Here is a 17,434-nt window from a genome sequence, read left to right as displayed (position 1 = left end):
CTGGCTTTGAACCGCGATCCTCAGATCTCAGCCTCCTGAGTAGCTAGGATTACAGGTGTGAGCCACCAGCGCCCGGCTTGAAGGTGCTGTTTCTGAAGTCTGTTCACTGAGGGGACGGGGCTGTTTCTCATTTGTAGAACTGGTATAATAATACTAATTTTGAGGTTTCTGTGTATGTGTAGTGTGGTACTGAATGACAGTAGACATAAAGTACTTAGCACAAAATAAGCATTGGGTAAATGGCAATTAAAAATAACAAAGAACTAACATATAGACTGGCTCTTACAGACTAGTTATCAAACAGGTGAAGGGAGGAGGGAGAGGAGAAGCAGGAATAAAGGCACGGAGGATGGGAACCAGTGGGGCACTGGGAACAATTTGTGAAATGGCTCTGAGTGTCCAGCCAGAATGAAGGGAGGCGGTGGTCTGGTGACATAGCCTCTTTGCAATGACTATAGGAGATATAGGAGAAGGAACCAGATGAAGTTGTTCCTTCCTTCCCTCTCTTCTCTCCCTCCTCCCTCCCCTTTCTTCCCTCTCCCCCCGTCTTCTCTCTCCCCTCTCTTTCTTCTTCCCTCCCCTTTCTCCCTGCTGGGGATTGAACTCAGGGCCTTGTACTTGCTCTACTACTAGAGTCATGTTCATGGTCCTTTGTGTTTTGAATTTGTTTTTTGAAATAAGATCTTCTGCTAACTTTGCCAAGGCTGGCTTTAAACCATGATCTGCTTCTGCCTCCTGAGTACTGATATTATAGACATTCACTACCATGCCAGGATACCAGTTTTTCACTTTTTTTTTCTGTTGGTTGTGGGACTTGAACTCCGGGCCTGGGCGCTGTCCCTGCACTCTTCAGCTCAAGTCAAGTGCTCTACCACTTGAGCCACAGCTCAACTTCCGATTTTCTGGTGGTTAATTGGAGATAAGAGTCTCATGGACTATCCTGCCTGGGCTGGCTTTGAACCGTGATCCTCAGATTTGAGCCTCCTGAGTAGGTAGGATTACAGGCATAAGCCACTGGCATCTGGGTCCAGTTTTTCACTTTTTAAGGTTGTGTCTTTTTTTTAATAAGTTTTTTTATTGTGAAAATACTGTACAAAGGAGTTACAATCACATGAATAAGGTAATGAATACATTTCTTATCAAGCATTGTTGCCTCCTCCTTTGTTTTTTCCTTACCATCCCTTCCCTCCCATCTCCACAACTACATCCCCCCTGCCTAAATTGTAAAGTTCGTTTTTCGACATAGTGTCTTGTACTTCTCATTGTTGCAATGGGTCAACCTGTATTCCCTATTGAAACAATTTGTTTTTTCCCTTCTGCTCTCCAAATTATACCAACATCAAATACAGTGAAAACAGGGGTTATACTGTGGGCGAGGGACATACAAAGCAACAAAAAATCACGTGGTACCTTATAAATACATTAGAAACAATAGCAAGTAAGAAAAAACCACTTGTGTCCTTATCTTGGGGTTCATTTCGCTTAACATCATCTTATCTGACTTTTCTGCTTGTCTCAGATATGTACTAGTTATTGCAAATAAGGGAAACCACGGGACCTATGTTTCTTTGCGCCTGGCTTACTTCACTTAATATAATTTTTTCCAAGTCTTTCCAGTTTCGTGTCTTTTTAGAGTACAGCAGTTCCTCTGCTTTGCTCTCGAGCCAGGCATGTGACTTGGGGAGCATCCAATGAATGTTAACATCTACAAAATGGCAGCCCAACCATATTTTCCACAGTTCCGCAAGAGATTCCATGTGGTTGCATACAAGGAAGCACCTTCCTGGCAAGGATGACATTTAACTTCCATTGGTGCCTGTGTTTAGAGCTGTATTCTCACCTTGGGGTCATAGTTAAGGAGTGGGGGGAGATCTGGGCTGTGAGAGTCCCAGGGAGCTGTTGATGGTGGAGGTGGGGTTGGGCGTGGCTTTGTCAAGATTAGAAAGTGAGGAGGGCAGAGCTAGGCAGTGATGAGAGTAGGCCAAGCTCTAGACAGGGAGTGGCTCAGAGATGGGGCCCCAGTGCCATGGGCATGCTGTGTCAGAAGCTAGAGCGAGCCACCCCAGATAGGGAGGCAGGGAAAGGAACCAGGAGAGAGGTCTGTAGCGGATTTCCGGTGTTCTCAGGGAGAAGGACCTGAATGTTTTTGATCATAGAACTGACCGTTTCTCCCAGAAGTCTCCATCTCACAGATGAGGCTAAAGATCTTGCTCAAAGTTGCCCAGACCCACTGTGATGGAGTCAGGATTGTGACCCAGCTGAGCTCCACTACAAAGGCTGCTGTCTTTCCACTGCACCAAGCGGTCACTGTGACCCCCAGGCAACAGGGGGATGGACAGTATCAGATGACCTATGGAAGATCTCTCCCAGCAGAAAACTTTGCTCCGTCTCAGCTCCTCGTCTCCCCTGCCTCCGCCCCCTTTCTCCTCCTCATTATTCAACCCCTAGTAACCCAGGCTGTCTGCCGGACGGGGGGAGGAGACAGAGCTCTTGGGGATGAAGGCTGTGGTTCTTCTGATTAACCCTCTACCGCTGGCCTGCTCCTTTCCCTCCCATCCCAATGGTTTGGTGGTGAGGAGCCCCTGCCCCTGCCCCCCCACAGACAGCCGCTGGCTGAAGGGCACTTCCCGGAATTAGCCACCGCAAACAGCTGGCTGCAAGAGGGGGGAAGAAGAGCCTAACCACTTCCAGATGGGCCAAGGCACAAGCGCCTCTCGGGGAGCCTCAGTTTCAGTGGGCTGCTCCTGTGGCAGGGAGAGGGGATGGGCTAGCTCTTACATCCAAGACCTCAGCATTGCCAAATGCTGAATCCCCTGCTTGCAAACTGCATTGCAGACCTGGGAGTGTTAAGAGACCTCACGGCTGCACCTGCAGGGCTGGCTAGGGGAATCCCCACGCCCCAGCCACACTCTGTGGCCTGGGCTCAGTCCAAACCACCCCTACCAATGCTAATACTAATCTAATGGGGCTGGGAATGTGGCTTAGTGGTAGAGTGTTTGCCTTGGATGTATGAAGCCCTGGGTTCGAGTCCTCAGTACCATATACACAGAAAAAGCCGGAAGTGGTGCTGTGGCTCAAGTGGTAGAGTGTTAGCCTTGAGCAAAAAGAAGCTCAGGGATAGTGCCCAGGCTCTGAGTTCAAGCCCCAGGACTATCCAAAAATAAAATACTAATATGAGTGCAGGATCTGGAGTCTCAGGGTCAAGTCAAATCCCAGCTCAGCCACTTACCAGCCCTGGGACCTACACCTCTTAGCTCCCTTAGCCATGAAATGCATTCTGTGTCATCCAGTTACTATTAAATGGGAAGATCTATACAAAGTACTTAACACAAATATAGCTAGGAAGTACCTACCTTGTTTGAAAGGCATCCTTGCAACCTTTGCAGTTAGCTGTATTTCCTTCCTTCCTTCCTCCTTCCTTCCTTCCTTCTTTCCTTCCTTCCTTCCTTCCTTCCTTCCTTCCTTCCTTCCTTCCTTCCTTCCTTCCTTTCTTCCTTTCTTTGTCAGTTGTGGGACTTGACCTCTGGCCCTGGGTGCTCTCCCTCAGCTCTTCAGCTCAAGGCTGCAAGGATATTGAGGCTCATAAAGGGTGGGCGCCTGTGGCTCGTGCCTGTAATCTGAACTACTCAGGAGGCTGAGTTCTGAGGACCTCAGTTCAAAGCCAGTTCAGGAAAGAAAGCCCATGAGACTCTTTTATCTCCAATTAATCTGCAAAACATCTGAAGTAGAGCTGTGGCTCAAGTGGTAGAGCACTAGCCTTGAGCATGGAAGCTCGGGGACAGCACCCAGGTGCTCAGGCTCACGACACTCTGCTAGTCCCATGTTTTTTTTCTCTCCCATTTTCTCATCAGTGGACCTGCTGGGTGCCTAGGGCATCATTTCCCATTGTCCTTATCTGAGAAGCTTGTATCAGAATGGCAGGCAACAGCTTGGAGGTTCAGGGGGGCCCTGGAAGGAGAAAGCGAGAGCTTTAGAAGTGGGTACTAGGACAGGATTGCTGAGGAACGTCGTGGGAGCAGGAGACAGGATAACCAGATGTTGGAAGAGGTCCAGGTTGTCCTAGGGTGGCCTCCAAGCCTACCCAGAGCCTCTAGGAGCACATCCGCAGGGGCTGCCGACCCTTTCTCTGTGTGTTTCTCCTTCGCCAGTCACTGCTCCTCTCCTGCACGTCTTCCCCTTGGCTGGAGCTGCTGCTGGTGGGGTCTCCAGAATTCCCCTTTGTGGGATGAGGAGGAGAGGAGATCAGGGAGGAGGGGGCCAGCGGGGAGGCCAGCCATTGGCCCAGCTCCCAGGGCCTGGGCTCGAGGAAGGAGCTGCCTGCCCCTCACCATTCCCTCCCTTGCCCCCCAGGGCTCCTTGGCGGCTGAGCCTGCCAGCTGGGTCCCCGCCAAGCCAAACAGCTGCCAGGAGGAGAGGAAGAAGCATTTCCGAGCAGAGAGGCCCCTGTGGGCTCCGGCTGAAGCCTAGAATCCCCCTTTCTCCCCGCCAAGCGAACAGGGACTCTGCACACCCACACAGGCACGCACGCAAGGCACCGTGGAGGAGCTGGGCATGGGCAGCCAGAGGAGGGCCCAGAGGAGCCTGGAGCAGGGGTCACTGCGTTCCAGGTGGGAAGGGGTTGCAAAATTAGGTTTGGATCATTTAGAAGTGGGGGAGGAAGAGGGTCAAGAGTGTCCCCTCAAAATCCATGTCCTCTTGGGACTCAAGGCTATGACTTTATTTGCAAGTAGGGTCTTTCAGATGTAATGAGGGTGGAGGTTGAGACAGGATTCCCCTGGTATCAGGGGAAAGGGTCAAGGCGACACCCAGATGGGGACGGAAGGAAGAGAGGCTGGTCCTGCTGACACCTTGATTTTGGACTTTTGGTCTGCAGAACAATGGCACACACAAGTGTCATACGCCATCAAGCGAGTGGGACTTGGTTACAATAGGTCTAGCAAATGGAGCCATGGAAGGCATAAGTAAGGCAAGTTGGAGGGTCAACAGAGGAGGCTCGAAAGACAAACCTTAGCGGAGAGTGCAACGTATCTGACATCTCGGCGGTCTGTGCCATGAGCTTGTAAGGATGCTTTTACCAGTCCTTAGAATAACCGCATCTCAGTTCAGAGTGAACTTCAGACCCTAGTTTACTCCATTTTGCTGGGATTTTGAGCTGGGATCTGGCCTCAGTCTACCTGCCTTCAGGGGAGGCTTTCTCAAACCCCAGGCCAGAGGACGCTTGCTTCAAGTTGGAGGGTGGGGGAGGGAACATACTGTGCCTCGCAGGGGCACTGGGGAAGGGGCCGCTGCTCCCATTGCCCCGAGGCCTTCGAGGCCTTCTGTCCCGGGACATCCTATGGACTCCATTCTTGCCTGGAACCGGGGTTCTGGCATTGTTACCCCATCCCCACGGCCACTCCAGCCACCGTCCCTGCTGCTTTTCCTGTCTCCATCTCCATCAGCACTAGCACTCTGCCAGCACCCCCCCCCCCAGGACCCCATCCCACCTTCCCTAACAGTCCCCACCACCGCTGCCTCCGTGCCCACCCCCTTCACCACGACCTCTGCCACTGCCGTGCCTGACAGCACCTCCCGAAGTGCTAGAATGCCCATCACAACTGGCCTTCCAGACCACACAGCCACCTGTGTCCCTCCGCCTCTACCGCTGTGCCATCACGCCGCCACCGTCACGGAAGTCACGCAGAGGCGGTCCAGGGAGCACCTGTCAGGACAGGCTGGCTGCGTGAGGCTGACAGCCGGGATCCGTGGTGGAGACTGCCTCGGGGAGGTGGCAGGAGGGAAAGGGGGCCTGCCTAGCTGGACCAAGCACTCGCTGGGACGGGACAGGCTGTGTCTGGGGCCTGTGGGTGGAGGTTATCCAAGCCCCCCCCCCCCCCCCGCTTGGCTCGTGGTGATCTCTAGGGGTGTGGACTTTGGCGGGTCCCTCACTCCTGCCTGGCCCGGTCATGGCAGTGAGGTCATGGCAGTGACTGTGCCGGGAGTGTTGGGGACCGGGGAGGGGGAGGGGGCCGCCTCCATGTCCACAGCCCCCCCCCCCCGCCATACTCCCCAGCCCTTCTGCTGTCCAAGGCTCTGGGCTTTTCTTCTCAGGGCTGCCACCCAAGGGAGCACGGGGACCAGAGGTTCTGCTCTGGGCAGTAGGATGGCCCATTTTTCCATGTAGACGCTGCCTCTCTCCCTATTGTGGGCCAAATGTGTGCATGGTATGTAGCAGACATTGGCACAATGTTCCAGAAGCTCAGGCCACAGCTGTTTCCCTTGACCCTTCCCTGCAAACCCAGCTACCTCCAAGTGCCTTTAAGGGCCTGGGCCTGGCCAGCTGTGGGAGCAGCCTCTGTCAGCCCTTCTGAGCCCCCAAACTGCCCCAATGCCAGCGAATCCCTCCCCCCCAGGTCCCACTTGAGTTGGGGGGGGGGAGGAAACAATCCCGTTGTGGGGTGTGTTATCTCTGCATCAGGCGTGAGAGCCCAGCAGACAGGCTGGCGGCTGGAAGGGCCTGGGACCCACTGAGTCCCAGAGACAGGAGACCAGAGGGCTGGGCCCTGGGAGGGCCGGGAGGGGGCCCTGGCTTCCTCCCACACTCTTGCAAGCTGGCTGGCTGAGCCAGCTCCCTTTTGCCCCTGCAGTCCCCTCCCCAGGGAACAGCCCTCAGCTGCCCCAGGATGCAGATACAATGGTGACAGCTGATGTTTACTGAGCACCTACTACACAGTGGGCCTTTCCCCAGAACTTTGTGGTGTCCACTCCTTTACTCCTCCCACACTCACTACAGGTCAGTATGATTACTGTTGTTTGTATTTTACACTGGGGAAACTGAGTCACGGCTGGGCTCCAAACTTACTCAGGGTGGAGTGGGAGTGGCTGTCTTCCTTGGAATGTGTGATCTCCCCTCTCCTCCCCCCCTCGCATTCCAAACCTGCAGCCTCTTCTTTTTCCTCAGGGACCCTGCCCAGTGTGGCAGACAGTACTGACAGTGGGCGTCAGGAGTCTGGGGGCCTCTTTCTTCAGCTTGCTGTACAGTGGAAGGCAAATCTTCCCTCTATCTGGTCTTAGTTTCCTCATCTGCTGTATTAAGATGTTGGCCTGAGTCCCAAGATTCCTTGAAGGCCCTTCCAAGCTCACATCTGGAGCTGCTCCCCAACCTCCCCCGGCTTGGGGGTGTGACACTCCTTAGTGTCCACCTGACCACTGAGCATGGGGTGGGAGGGTGGAAGACTGTATCCGGAGCTTTGTGTTCTGTCAGAAGAGCAACCTGAGCCAGACCCTGTGGCTCACGCCTGTAATCCTAGCTCCTCAGGAGACTGAGATCTGAGGATCCTAGTTCAAAGCCATCCCCGGCAGGAAAGTCCATGAGACTCTTATCTCCAATTCATCACACACACACACACACACCACCACCACCACCACCACCACCACCACCACCCAGCCTAGACAATTGTCTCACCCCTGCCAGCTTCTCCTGAGTTCCCCACCTCTTTGAAGGTGGTAGGAAGGCCAGGCCTGTAACCCTCTCTCTTCCCAGATCATTGTCTCTCTAGCCCCTCAGAGCACTGAGGGGGCAGCAAGCCCCTCAAACTCTCCTCACCCACCAGCCCTTTCTTCCTCTTCAAGCCACAGCCCGGGGGGTCTGTCTTTATCTGATGATATTTACACGATGATGACTCCTACATACCAGGCAGAAGACAGGGATGGACGAAGTCTCATCCTAGCCCTAATAAACTCCCAGCCTCGAGGGCATCATTCCTGGGTCTGGGACCACCAGGAGAGGCAGCTGGTGGAGCCAGGGGGAAAACGGGCCCTGGGAGGGGTACACCTGGCTCTGGACTCTTTTTTTCCTTGACCACTGCATGGTTGCCTGTATGGGAGGAGGGCGGTGGGCGTGCCTTCTCTTTGCCAGATGTGACTTGAATCAAGATAATAGCCTATTTGCTGAGCTGGAACTTGGGGATCCCCAACTGGACTGTAGTAGTGGATGGAAGTCAGGGAGAGCAAATTTCCATGTGGAGGGGTGAAACTCCAGTGGAGAAGCTGGTGTAACTGAAGGGGGAATTTGATTGAGTCAGTCTGTTACGGACAGACACCTTGGAAAGGACAGAAATGGTCATTAGATTTATGATGTGATATTTACTCATCCACCCATTCATTCATCAGCGTTTGCTGAATCAGTGATGAAAAGGTAGAATGTAGGGCTGGCTGTGGTTCAAGTGTTAGAGTGCTTGAAGTTGCGAGGACCTGGGTTCAAGCAACCATACCAAATGATGATGATGACAAAAAAAGATTCAGGTCCTGCCTTCTTGGGCATTGTGTTCAAGTCAAGGGAAAAATAACAAAACAATGATTGACAAAACAAGCTCCGATGTGACAAGCTCTGGAGAGGAGCCCAAGAAGCTAAGCCATGGGAGTTGATTTCCATGGGATTTGCCTGAGCCTCTGTTACCCGGGAAGACTTCCTCTTGATATTAAAAGTTACGCTTATGGGATAACAACAGGGGATTAGATTAGGTTTGGCTGAGAGTAACCGAAAATAACAGTGGCTTAAACAAGACAGACATTCATTTCTTTCACATGAAACAACCCTAGCGCTGGCTAGTCAAGGGCTGGTGGAACATCTCCAAAATCACCAGGATCTATCTAATGGTATCACTCCATTGTTCTCTTTCTTTCTTTCTTTCTTTTTGTCCATTGTGGGGCTTGAACTTTGGGCTTAGGCGCTGTCCCTGTGCTCTTCAGCTCAAGGCGAGCACTCTACCGCTTAGCCACAGCACCACTTCCAAAAAGATAATTCTTTCCTTTTTTTTCCCACTGTTCTCAAATACTCAGCTTCTGCCTCATTGTCCAAAATGGCTTCTCCAGTGGCAGCCACTATATCCACAGTTCAGTCAGCACAAAGAAAAGGGCAAAAAGAAGGGCATACTCTTTCTTTTTAGTATATGTGTTCGCAGGCAGCAGATAGCATTTGTACTTGTACACCATTGGCCAGAGCGTGGTCACACGACTTCACCTCTGCAAAGGAATTTGTCTTTTTATTTATTCTGGGCAGCTACAAGCATCCAGATGTGTTACAGAAGAAAAGAGGATGGACAGAAGTTTCTGTTTCAGGGAATGAGATGGGTGTGAAGGTGAGGATGGTAGAGATGCAGATGTGAGCTGGGCGCCTGTCATCCTAGCTACTCAGGAGGCTGAGATCTGAAGAGCAAAGCTCAAAGCCAGCTGGGGCAGGAAAGTCCTTGAGACTCTTATCTCCAATAAACCACCAGAAAACTGGCTGTGGCTCAAGTGGTAAAGTGCTAGCCTTGAGCTGAAGAGCTCAGGGACAGCGCCCAGGCCCAGAGTTCAAGCCCCACAACTGACCAGAGACGGGGGGGGGGGGGGGGGGGGGGGGGGGAGGGGGGAAGGAGAGGGGGAGAGAGAGAGAGAGAGAGAGAGAGGTGGTGAAGGGGCCTCGCATGAATGAAGACCCTCAGGGCAGGCTGGGCATTGAGAATGGCTCAGTGGTCCACAGTTTTAGAATTAGATCTGATAACCAGACAAGCTCTGTTTGGAGTTGAAGGGCCTGATGGCAGAGGCTGGTGGATATACAGGCCTGGAGTCAGGAGGCAGGTCTGTGTTGGAGGACTGTGCTGGCAACGGTAATCCTCACAGCGGCAGCCAACCTGGGAGGGGATGAGAAGGCACAGGGAGTGGAGAGTGAGAAGAGAAAAACACCAGGCACAACCTTGAGACCTGGGAAGGCATCTACCCCCACGCGGCGGCCTTCTGGCCTCAGAGTTCCTTGGGTAACACTGCCTTGCCTCCATCTTGAGGGTGGAAAAGTCACATGATCAGCTCTCCCAGAAAAAAGGCCCCTGGAGACTCATTTCACCAAGCCTCCCTTTTCCCTCTGAGGGACAGCCAAGGTGCAAGCCCAGGCTGAACTCAGTGGCCCTACATCTCTTGGACCTACGCATTTGCAGCATCCTGACCTGGGACAGGGGAGAGTTGGAGCAAGTCATTTCTGCCATTTTCAAGCTTGATATTCCAAGGTTCTAGTTAATTCTCTGAGTTCACTCAAGATTTTTCCCGATAAATCCTTGCATTTTTTTCCCTTGCTTGCTTTTGGCATCTGTTAACTTGCAAACCAAAGGAGCCAGCAAAGAGAATGAGATGGATGGGATATCAGAGTGGAAGGGAGGGAGGAAACTAGGAAAGAGTTTCCATGAAAATAAGCAAAGGAACATATCCTGAAGGAAGGAGTAGCCAGTGGTGTCAGCTTTTATTTAAAAAATGTCCAGTATGTCTATATAAGCAGAGGGGACAAAGGCGAGAGAGACCGAGACGCAGCTGTTAACAATGATTAACAACAGGGGGGCAAGGCTTTGAAAGATCTTTGTTTCAAAGGATAGGAACCCAACTCATACTTGCTTAAGACAAGAACAACAACAAAAAAGTAATTTATTGGCTTCTGTCACCGAAGAGTCCAGGGGGTGTATCTGTTTCTGGCACAGCTCGGGTAATGTCAGGACGGAGGCCTGGCTTTGCTGTGTGTGGACTTCCTTCTTAGGCATGATCTCCCCAGGCAACGCTCCTGGCACATTACACCTGTTTAGCAACTATGGAATGGAAAGCCACCCTTCTTAGTGGCTGCAAGAAAATCCCAGGACAGGCTCTGATTGGCCTGGATGGGTCATATGTCCTTTCTGAACCAATCACTGTAGCCAGGATGTTCTGATGCTTGATTGGCTAGTCCTAATTCACGGTTCCCCCTTGGAGATGGGGGTGGGAGGGTTGGAGTCCTCGCCATCCAAACTACTTTCACTAAGGGTGTGAGGCTAGTCAAAAGGAAGTTAAGGCACAATTAGCAGATGAGGGGATGGTTCTTGGGCCCCAAAACTAAATTTGCATTTTTTTTTTACACTAGGGAAGGGGACAAGGATTAACTTTTTGCCTTTTAGGACTTAAGTTGTTTCTTTTTTTAAATTATGGTAAATTAATCTTTTTTTGTTTTCTTTAAGTATTTGTACAATGAGGCTTCAATTCAACCTCTCAATTTATGAGTACAATGGAGACTCCATTTCTCATCTGAGAAATGGGTTAATCCAGAGAGCACTTAAGAATTTTTTAATTGCATTAAAGAATTCTTTAAGAATTTTAAAGTGAATTAAGTCCAATGATCTGCATACTGGAGCTACATACCGGAGACAGATCTCCACCTAGAAAAAGGCCAACACATAGTGTCAGCCAATGTTCATAGTGGTCTTGAACTTCCACAGGAGTAGCTGTGTTTGATAATGGATCCGCAGTCTTTCGAGCTATCGTGCCATCCTCTCCAAACGAAGTTCAGGCAGATTCAGCCCTAAGGACGGAAGGCAGAAAGGGCAATGGGAAGTGGGATGTGGTCGAGGTGGATCCTGATAGGCCTAGATTGAAGTTAACGGGAAAGGTGCTGGAGAGCCCAGGACTGACCAGGAGAGGACTAAGGGAGGGGTGATTTTGGGCCGAGCCAGCAGGGGTCACTGCAGTTCTAAGTAACTCCAGGGAGAGGACAGGGCCACCCTGTGTCACTACCTGCCTTCAGAACCAGGAGACAGGTGTTGGACCAGGTCTGGGCATGGGACAGGGTTTGACTCATGCATCTAGTGGTGGCTGCCTAAGACGTTTGCCCTCAGAGCCCTCCGGATCTGAGCTGGCTCCTTATTGGAGATTTTTTTCCATGGCTTTCTGCCTCATGTGGCCCTGGGTTCTAGCCACATCTAGAGATGTCCCTTGTAAAGGACTGTGTTTCCTGTCTCCTCTGTCCAGCCTCGCATGGAGGAGATCAAACGGAGGAACCTTGGGAACTCTCTGCCACTGGGATTTCCTGTTTGTTTGAGCCCATCTACCATACAGTTAGGGAAACACTTGTTTCAGGCCTAGTCTGGGTCAAAGGGCAAAGGCCCTTGGGGAGCTTCATGCATCATACATACTCCTCCCCACCTATGGCAAAGCAGTGTGTACCACATGGGCTGGAGGAAAATGGGGAGAAAGAAATGCAGAGAAGGAAATCACATCCTCTGTCTCTTGCTCTCTGGCTTCTCTTCTCCCTCTTCCTCCACAAGGGGTGACCTGGAGGCTCCCCTGAAGGAAACCCATGAGAAGAAAAGGTCCCTTTAAGAGGTCATCTTATCCAACCCTCTTCCCTGCTCTGGCCACATCCTGCCCACTTCCTATGGAAAGGATGGTGTCAGCTGGCACAGAGCGGTAGTGGGTGCCCCGATTCACCAGGGTGGAAGGTCTGGGAACAGATTCGGATTCAGACAGGGGGTTTCATCGTGAGACACAGTGGGAGACCCCAGAGCCCTTGGCTCCCGCCCCTCCCCATCTCAACCCCATCAAGCCTGTGCTCCCCGAGAAACACTGACCTTTCCTCCGAGGGACCTTCAGGCCAGCCAGGGCGCATGCACCACACTCGCTCGGTTGTATAACAGGCTCTGGGCCACGTGCACGCGCTCAGTAACCTGATAGCACAGGGAAGTTGTGGTCCCGTGAGCCTGGGTGTGGGCATTTGGCTGGTGCCCAAACCACAAAGAGTATTTGGCTTGTGGCTGCAGAGGCTGGGCCTGGGGGTCGCAGAGCTGTCTGCGTTAGGGCTTGTCTATTCCTCAGTGCCCACATCCTGGTCCCTGTGGGCACAGGCCTGGGAATGGGGCTACCTGGTTAGGTGATATTTGCGGGGAGGTATCCAGGCTCTGCCCCCATGCTCATCCTGTTTGCCAGGGTGCCTGTAGTAGTGACTGGGTGGGAGCAGGTGGGTTCCTCCCGGTGGTAACTCCTCCCTGCCGGTTCCTCCCCCAACCCCTCCAGCAACCCTCAGATCCAAGTAGCTCTGCACAGCACCATGTGTCTTCCCCGCCCTTCCCTGTTCTGAGTCCCACAGTCCTGCCCTCTCTGTGTAATCATTTTTTTTTTCCTGGACACCTCTCATTGTGAGAAGCGCAGTGTGGGGACAATAAAGGGTATCACTTTGTAGTCAGTCCGGATTCCCTGGGCTGCGATCTAAGTAGACGGACAGAATGACCTGTCCCCTCTCACCGCTGTGGGCTCCTCTGAGAGCTGAGGGCTTTGATCTCGCCCTGTTAGATCTGTCCAAAGGGTTGTGTGGGTTCAGAGATCTAGGAAGAGGTCTTTAGTATGACAATTGCCCTTTAATTTTATCTTCCATGTGGATCGAACTCCTGGGCCTCCTACCCATCATGGTGTAGGACATCACTGGATAGGACAGCCAGCCCTTGCGAGAGCCAGGGAAAGGAAAGCTGGATGCCTTGTGCCTGGCACAGGCGGCTCCCGGCTACCCGTGTGCCCTTGTGCCCCCTTGGCCTGAAGGCAGGTGAAGCTTGTGTGCTTTCTGCCCCTCCCACCTGCTGGGCAGAGACTGGCAGGGGGCTAGGTGAGGGAAGAGGGCATCTATATCTAGTCTATCATCTTCTCCCTTCACTGGGCTGTGCCTGGCCCCTTGGGGCTCCTCCTTGTGTTCCCCAGATGATTTGATCTTTAGTGATGACCTGTTTAAACATCTGTTTAAAATGAATAATAATTGATGCACAGATATGGCGCTCCTGTCTGCCAGGTTTCACGAACATTCACTCTTTTCCTCCTCGCTGCACCAGTAAATGGGATTACTTGTATGAGCAAACGGAAGCTCGAGGAGAGGGAGGTGCCCTGCCCAAACTCATAACATGTATTGTCAAACCGCAGGCTCTTTTCCTATATCACTCTGCTGCTTTTCCTCAGAGCCTCTATTACAAAAGCAACCCTGTACAGGCCCCCTCTTGCCTGTAACATTAGCTCTTCAGGAGACTGAGATCTGAGGATCATGGTTTGAAGCCAGCCCAGGCAAGAAAGGCTGTGAGACTCATCTTCAATTAGCTACTAAAAAAGCCAGAAGTGGAGCTGTGTTCAAGTGGTAGAGTGCTAGCCTTGAACAAAAAAGACTCAGAATAGCACCCAGACCCTGAGTTCAAGCCCTAGTAATGGCACAAAAACAAACAACGAAAGAAACCCAGATGGTGCACTGATGTTTGCTCAGCCGTTGTCTCAGAGATGACTTGAGGCCTTGCCTTGTATTGGCATTTTCATGGGTACATATCTAGCTCATTCATGTTCCCAAATTCTTACTGGGCATGTTAGAAATAAACATTGAAGGAAAGAATGAACCAAGTATAGAGGCTCCTCAAGTTTTCTCTGTGGTTATTTCTGTTACGCCTCCTCTGCCCAGCAACAGGACCTACCTTAGACACGGTGCTCAAAAATGACTGTCAGATGAATGAATGAATGAATGAATGAGAGTCCAGAGGGCTCAGTCACTGCCACTCACCCCTGCAGACATTAAGAACTAGTGAAGGTCTTCAGGGGAGAAGTTGTGTAAGAATATTCTTCCTGGACCTCTGGTTTCGTGCCTCTGTGTGATTTTGGGTGTGGGCACAAAGTGGATAAATAGGGAAAAGGATGAGAAAAAGATTGGAGAGTGAATAACTCCTGGGAAAGGAATCCTTGAGTAATTGCCTTGTGTCCAAAGGCAGGAGACAGAAGCAGTGTATGTGTGTGGCCCATAGGAGGTACCAAGAAGTGAGTAAAAGGGGGGGGGGAGGGAGGGGGGGAAGAGGGAAAGAGGGAGGGAGGGGGCAGGAGAGAGGGGGAAGGAGGGAGGGAGAGAGGAAAGGAGGGAGGGAGAGGGAAGGAGGGAAAGGGAGAGGAAGGGAAAGAGAGCGGGAGGAAAAAAGGGAGGAGGAGGGAAGAGGGAGGGAGGGAGTAGTTGAGTCAGCTGCACTGGGAGCTTCTTGAAGACAGGCCCAGATCATGATGTTCTTTCTGGTCTCAACCCTCAGCGCGGGCATAGAACAGGAGCTCATACATGTTTGATGACTGACTGACAGAGGGAACAGATTAGTGCCAAGAAGTGGGGATGAGTGGGCACTGCAAAGAGCCTCAGAGCCCAAGTAAGCAAGACCAGGCAGGTCTGGGCCTTTGTCTCACAGGCCGGGGTCTGAGAGGTGAGGAAGGGGCCTGGTTGAATGCCTGGAGCCTGGTTTTCCATTCATTTTTTTGTGACCTGGGCAGATTACTGATAGTCATAAATACAATAGGGCTCATTCCTTTTTTTTTTTTTTGCCAGTCGTGGACCTGAACTCTGGGCCTGGGCGCTGTCCCTCAGCTCTTCAGCTCAAGGCTAGCACTCTACCACTTGAGCCACAGCGCCACTTCTGGCTTTTTCTGTTTATGTGGTGCTGAGGAATCGAACCCAGGGCCTCATGCATGCAAGGCAAGCACTCTACTAACTGAGCCACCTTCCCAACTCAGGGCTTATTCTTATTAAGCACTTATATATGCCAATTCTGTTCTAAGTTTTGTTTTGTTCTGTTTTGCTTGTTTGGCAGGTACTGGAACTTGAACTCCAGTACTTGTTTTTTTTGTTTTGGTTGGTTGTAGGGCTTGAACTCAGGGACTGGGCACTGTCCCTGAGTTCTTTTGCTCAGGCTAGTGCTCTACCACTTTGAACCACAGCATCACTTCTGGTTTTCTGGTAGTTAATCGAAGATAAGAATCTCATGGACTTTCCTTCCCCAAGCTGGCTTTGAACTGGGATCCTCAGAGCTCAGCCTCCTGAATAGCTAGGATTACAGGCCTGAGCCATTGTGGGCCTTACACTAAAGGCTGGTGCTTCTACCTTTTTCCTGGTTAGTTGGAGATATAAGTCTCTCAGATTTGTCTGCCTAGGCTGGCTTCGAACCACAATCCTCAAATCTCAGCCTCCTGAGTAGCTAGGATTATAGATGTGAGCTACGAATGCCTGACTTACTCTAAGGTCTTTATATAGGTTTCACTTTATCTTGTCACTAACATATGAAGTAATTGTACTCTTTCTTTCATTTCATAAAAGATGACACTGAGGCACAGAGAGATAAAAAGGGCTACAGGGCTCCTGTAAGGGGACTTTTCTGTCCTCATGATGAATCAGCATCATCATGACCACCATCACCATCATCTCTAGGCCTGGGCCTGCTGTCAATAATATGCCAGGTTGTCCCTTCCCACATCCTTGGAGACCCTGAGGAGACAGATGATTCCACATTCTACTCAGGAATACCTGTCATCCTGTTTGGCTTCCCCTTAGCTCTTATTTCCCTTTTTCTACCTTCTGATCCTTGACTCACCCCTAGCCCCATCTTCTCTTTTCTTAATCATTACCACAGTCTCTCCATTGCCTTCTAGCCTCTGGGCTTCTCCCCTCCCTCACTGATTAATGTGTCTAATCAAATTAGTGAATCAAAACTTGTTATTCTCCTTTCCTTGTGCTAAGAGCGCACTCCACACTCTTGGTGACATGAAAGGCCTTGGTAATGCAGCCCATGAAGACACCTATTTTTCAGGCCTCCAATGCCCTCTAGTCATGTCGCCTCATGGCTCTTCCTACATCAGGGCGTGGTTTCCAGGTCTCTGCTTTGCCCATCCTGTTCTCTGTGTCCAGAAGTTGCCTCTTAACTTTCTGCATAGTGAATGCCAGCTCATTTATTTGTCCCTGAAGACCAAAATGACTTGATTGCATTTCCCTGGCTATAAAAGTGATGTGTATTCATTGTAAGTAGTTTAGACAATATAGAATGGTCTCTATAAAAAAAAGGGCATATTTTCTTTCGCCATAGTTCCAACAACTGGAGAGAACCACGGTTAAAATACTATGATTATGATCATGAGTGTTTTTCTATGCATATATACACATATATCTTTAAGTATGCATAAATACACACATATTTACAAAAATGAGGTCTTTCATGCTATTTGGTAACATACTTTTGCCCAAAATGGAATATTTTACACATCTTTTCTTGTGAATAAACAGTTTTTCATAGTAATTTTTTCCCCTCAAAACTCCATTCCAATATCAATGTTTACCATCCTGGAAGTCTCCCCTGGCTCTCCCCTTCTCCCCGCCAAGTCCTCTCCCACCGTGCCTCTCCAATAAGAAGTCATCAGATCTTGTAATCTGCTCTTTCTCATTTATAAAGTCATTATTTGATCTAAAAGGCAAATGCATAAGAAAATATTATAAATCTTCATTAATAGGCACACATTGTATGAAGATGTAATCTATAACAATAATAAAATAGGAGCAAGATGGATATGTAAAGGAGCAGAGTGAATGTTATTGAAACTTCTTATGTTATTGAAACTGAATTGGTGGTGTTAAAACTAGGTTGCTACAATTAACATCTCAGTTGCAATCCCAAGGTAACCACTAAGAAAATAAATAAAATATTTAAAAAAGTGGATCAAAATCATATGCTGGGAAAAAGTCAGCTAGATAAAGAAAGCCCATAATGGAGGGATGGAGGAAAACATAAGAACAGCAACACAACTAAATGGAACATGCAAATCTTTCTTTACCAGTAATTATATTAAACATAAATGAGTTAAAACATCC

The 17,434-nt window shown here is 50.4% G+C and overlaps 1 protein-coding gene across 2 annotated transcripts in view; it reads left to right on the top strand.

The window, feature by feature from the left end:
* The first annotated feature begins 4,573 nt into the window (after positions 1-4,573).
* The window catches only part of LOC105987800 (vascular endothelial growth factor A), an 80,690-nt gene continuing 67,829 nt past the window's right edge, over positions 4,574-17,434 (top strand). Inside the window, exon 1 of one of the 2 annotated variants that reach the window (XM_013019174.1) lies at positions 4,574-4,607. The gene's annotated coding sequence lies outside the window, so the exon portion shown is untranslated. The remainder of the gene's footprint in view (positions 4,608-17,434) is intronic. The other variant, XM_013019172.1, reaches the window with a different exon arrangement.

This window comes from Dipodomys ordii, unplaced genomic scaffold (genome assembly GCF_000151885.1).
Source record: "Dipodomys ordii isolate 6190 unplaced genomic scaffold, Dord_2.0 Scaffold44, whole genome shotgun sequence".
NCBI classification, from domain to species: Eukaryota; Metazoa; Chordata; class Mammalia; order Rodentia; family Heteromyidae; genus Dipodomys; species Dipodomys ordii.
Note: the sequence above shows the minus strand (reverse complement) of the source record. Positions and strands in the feature narration are given on the sequence as shown.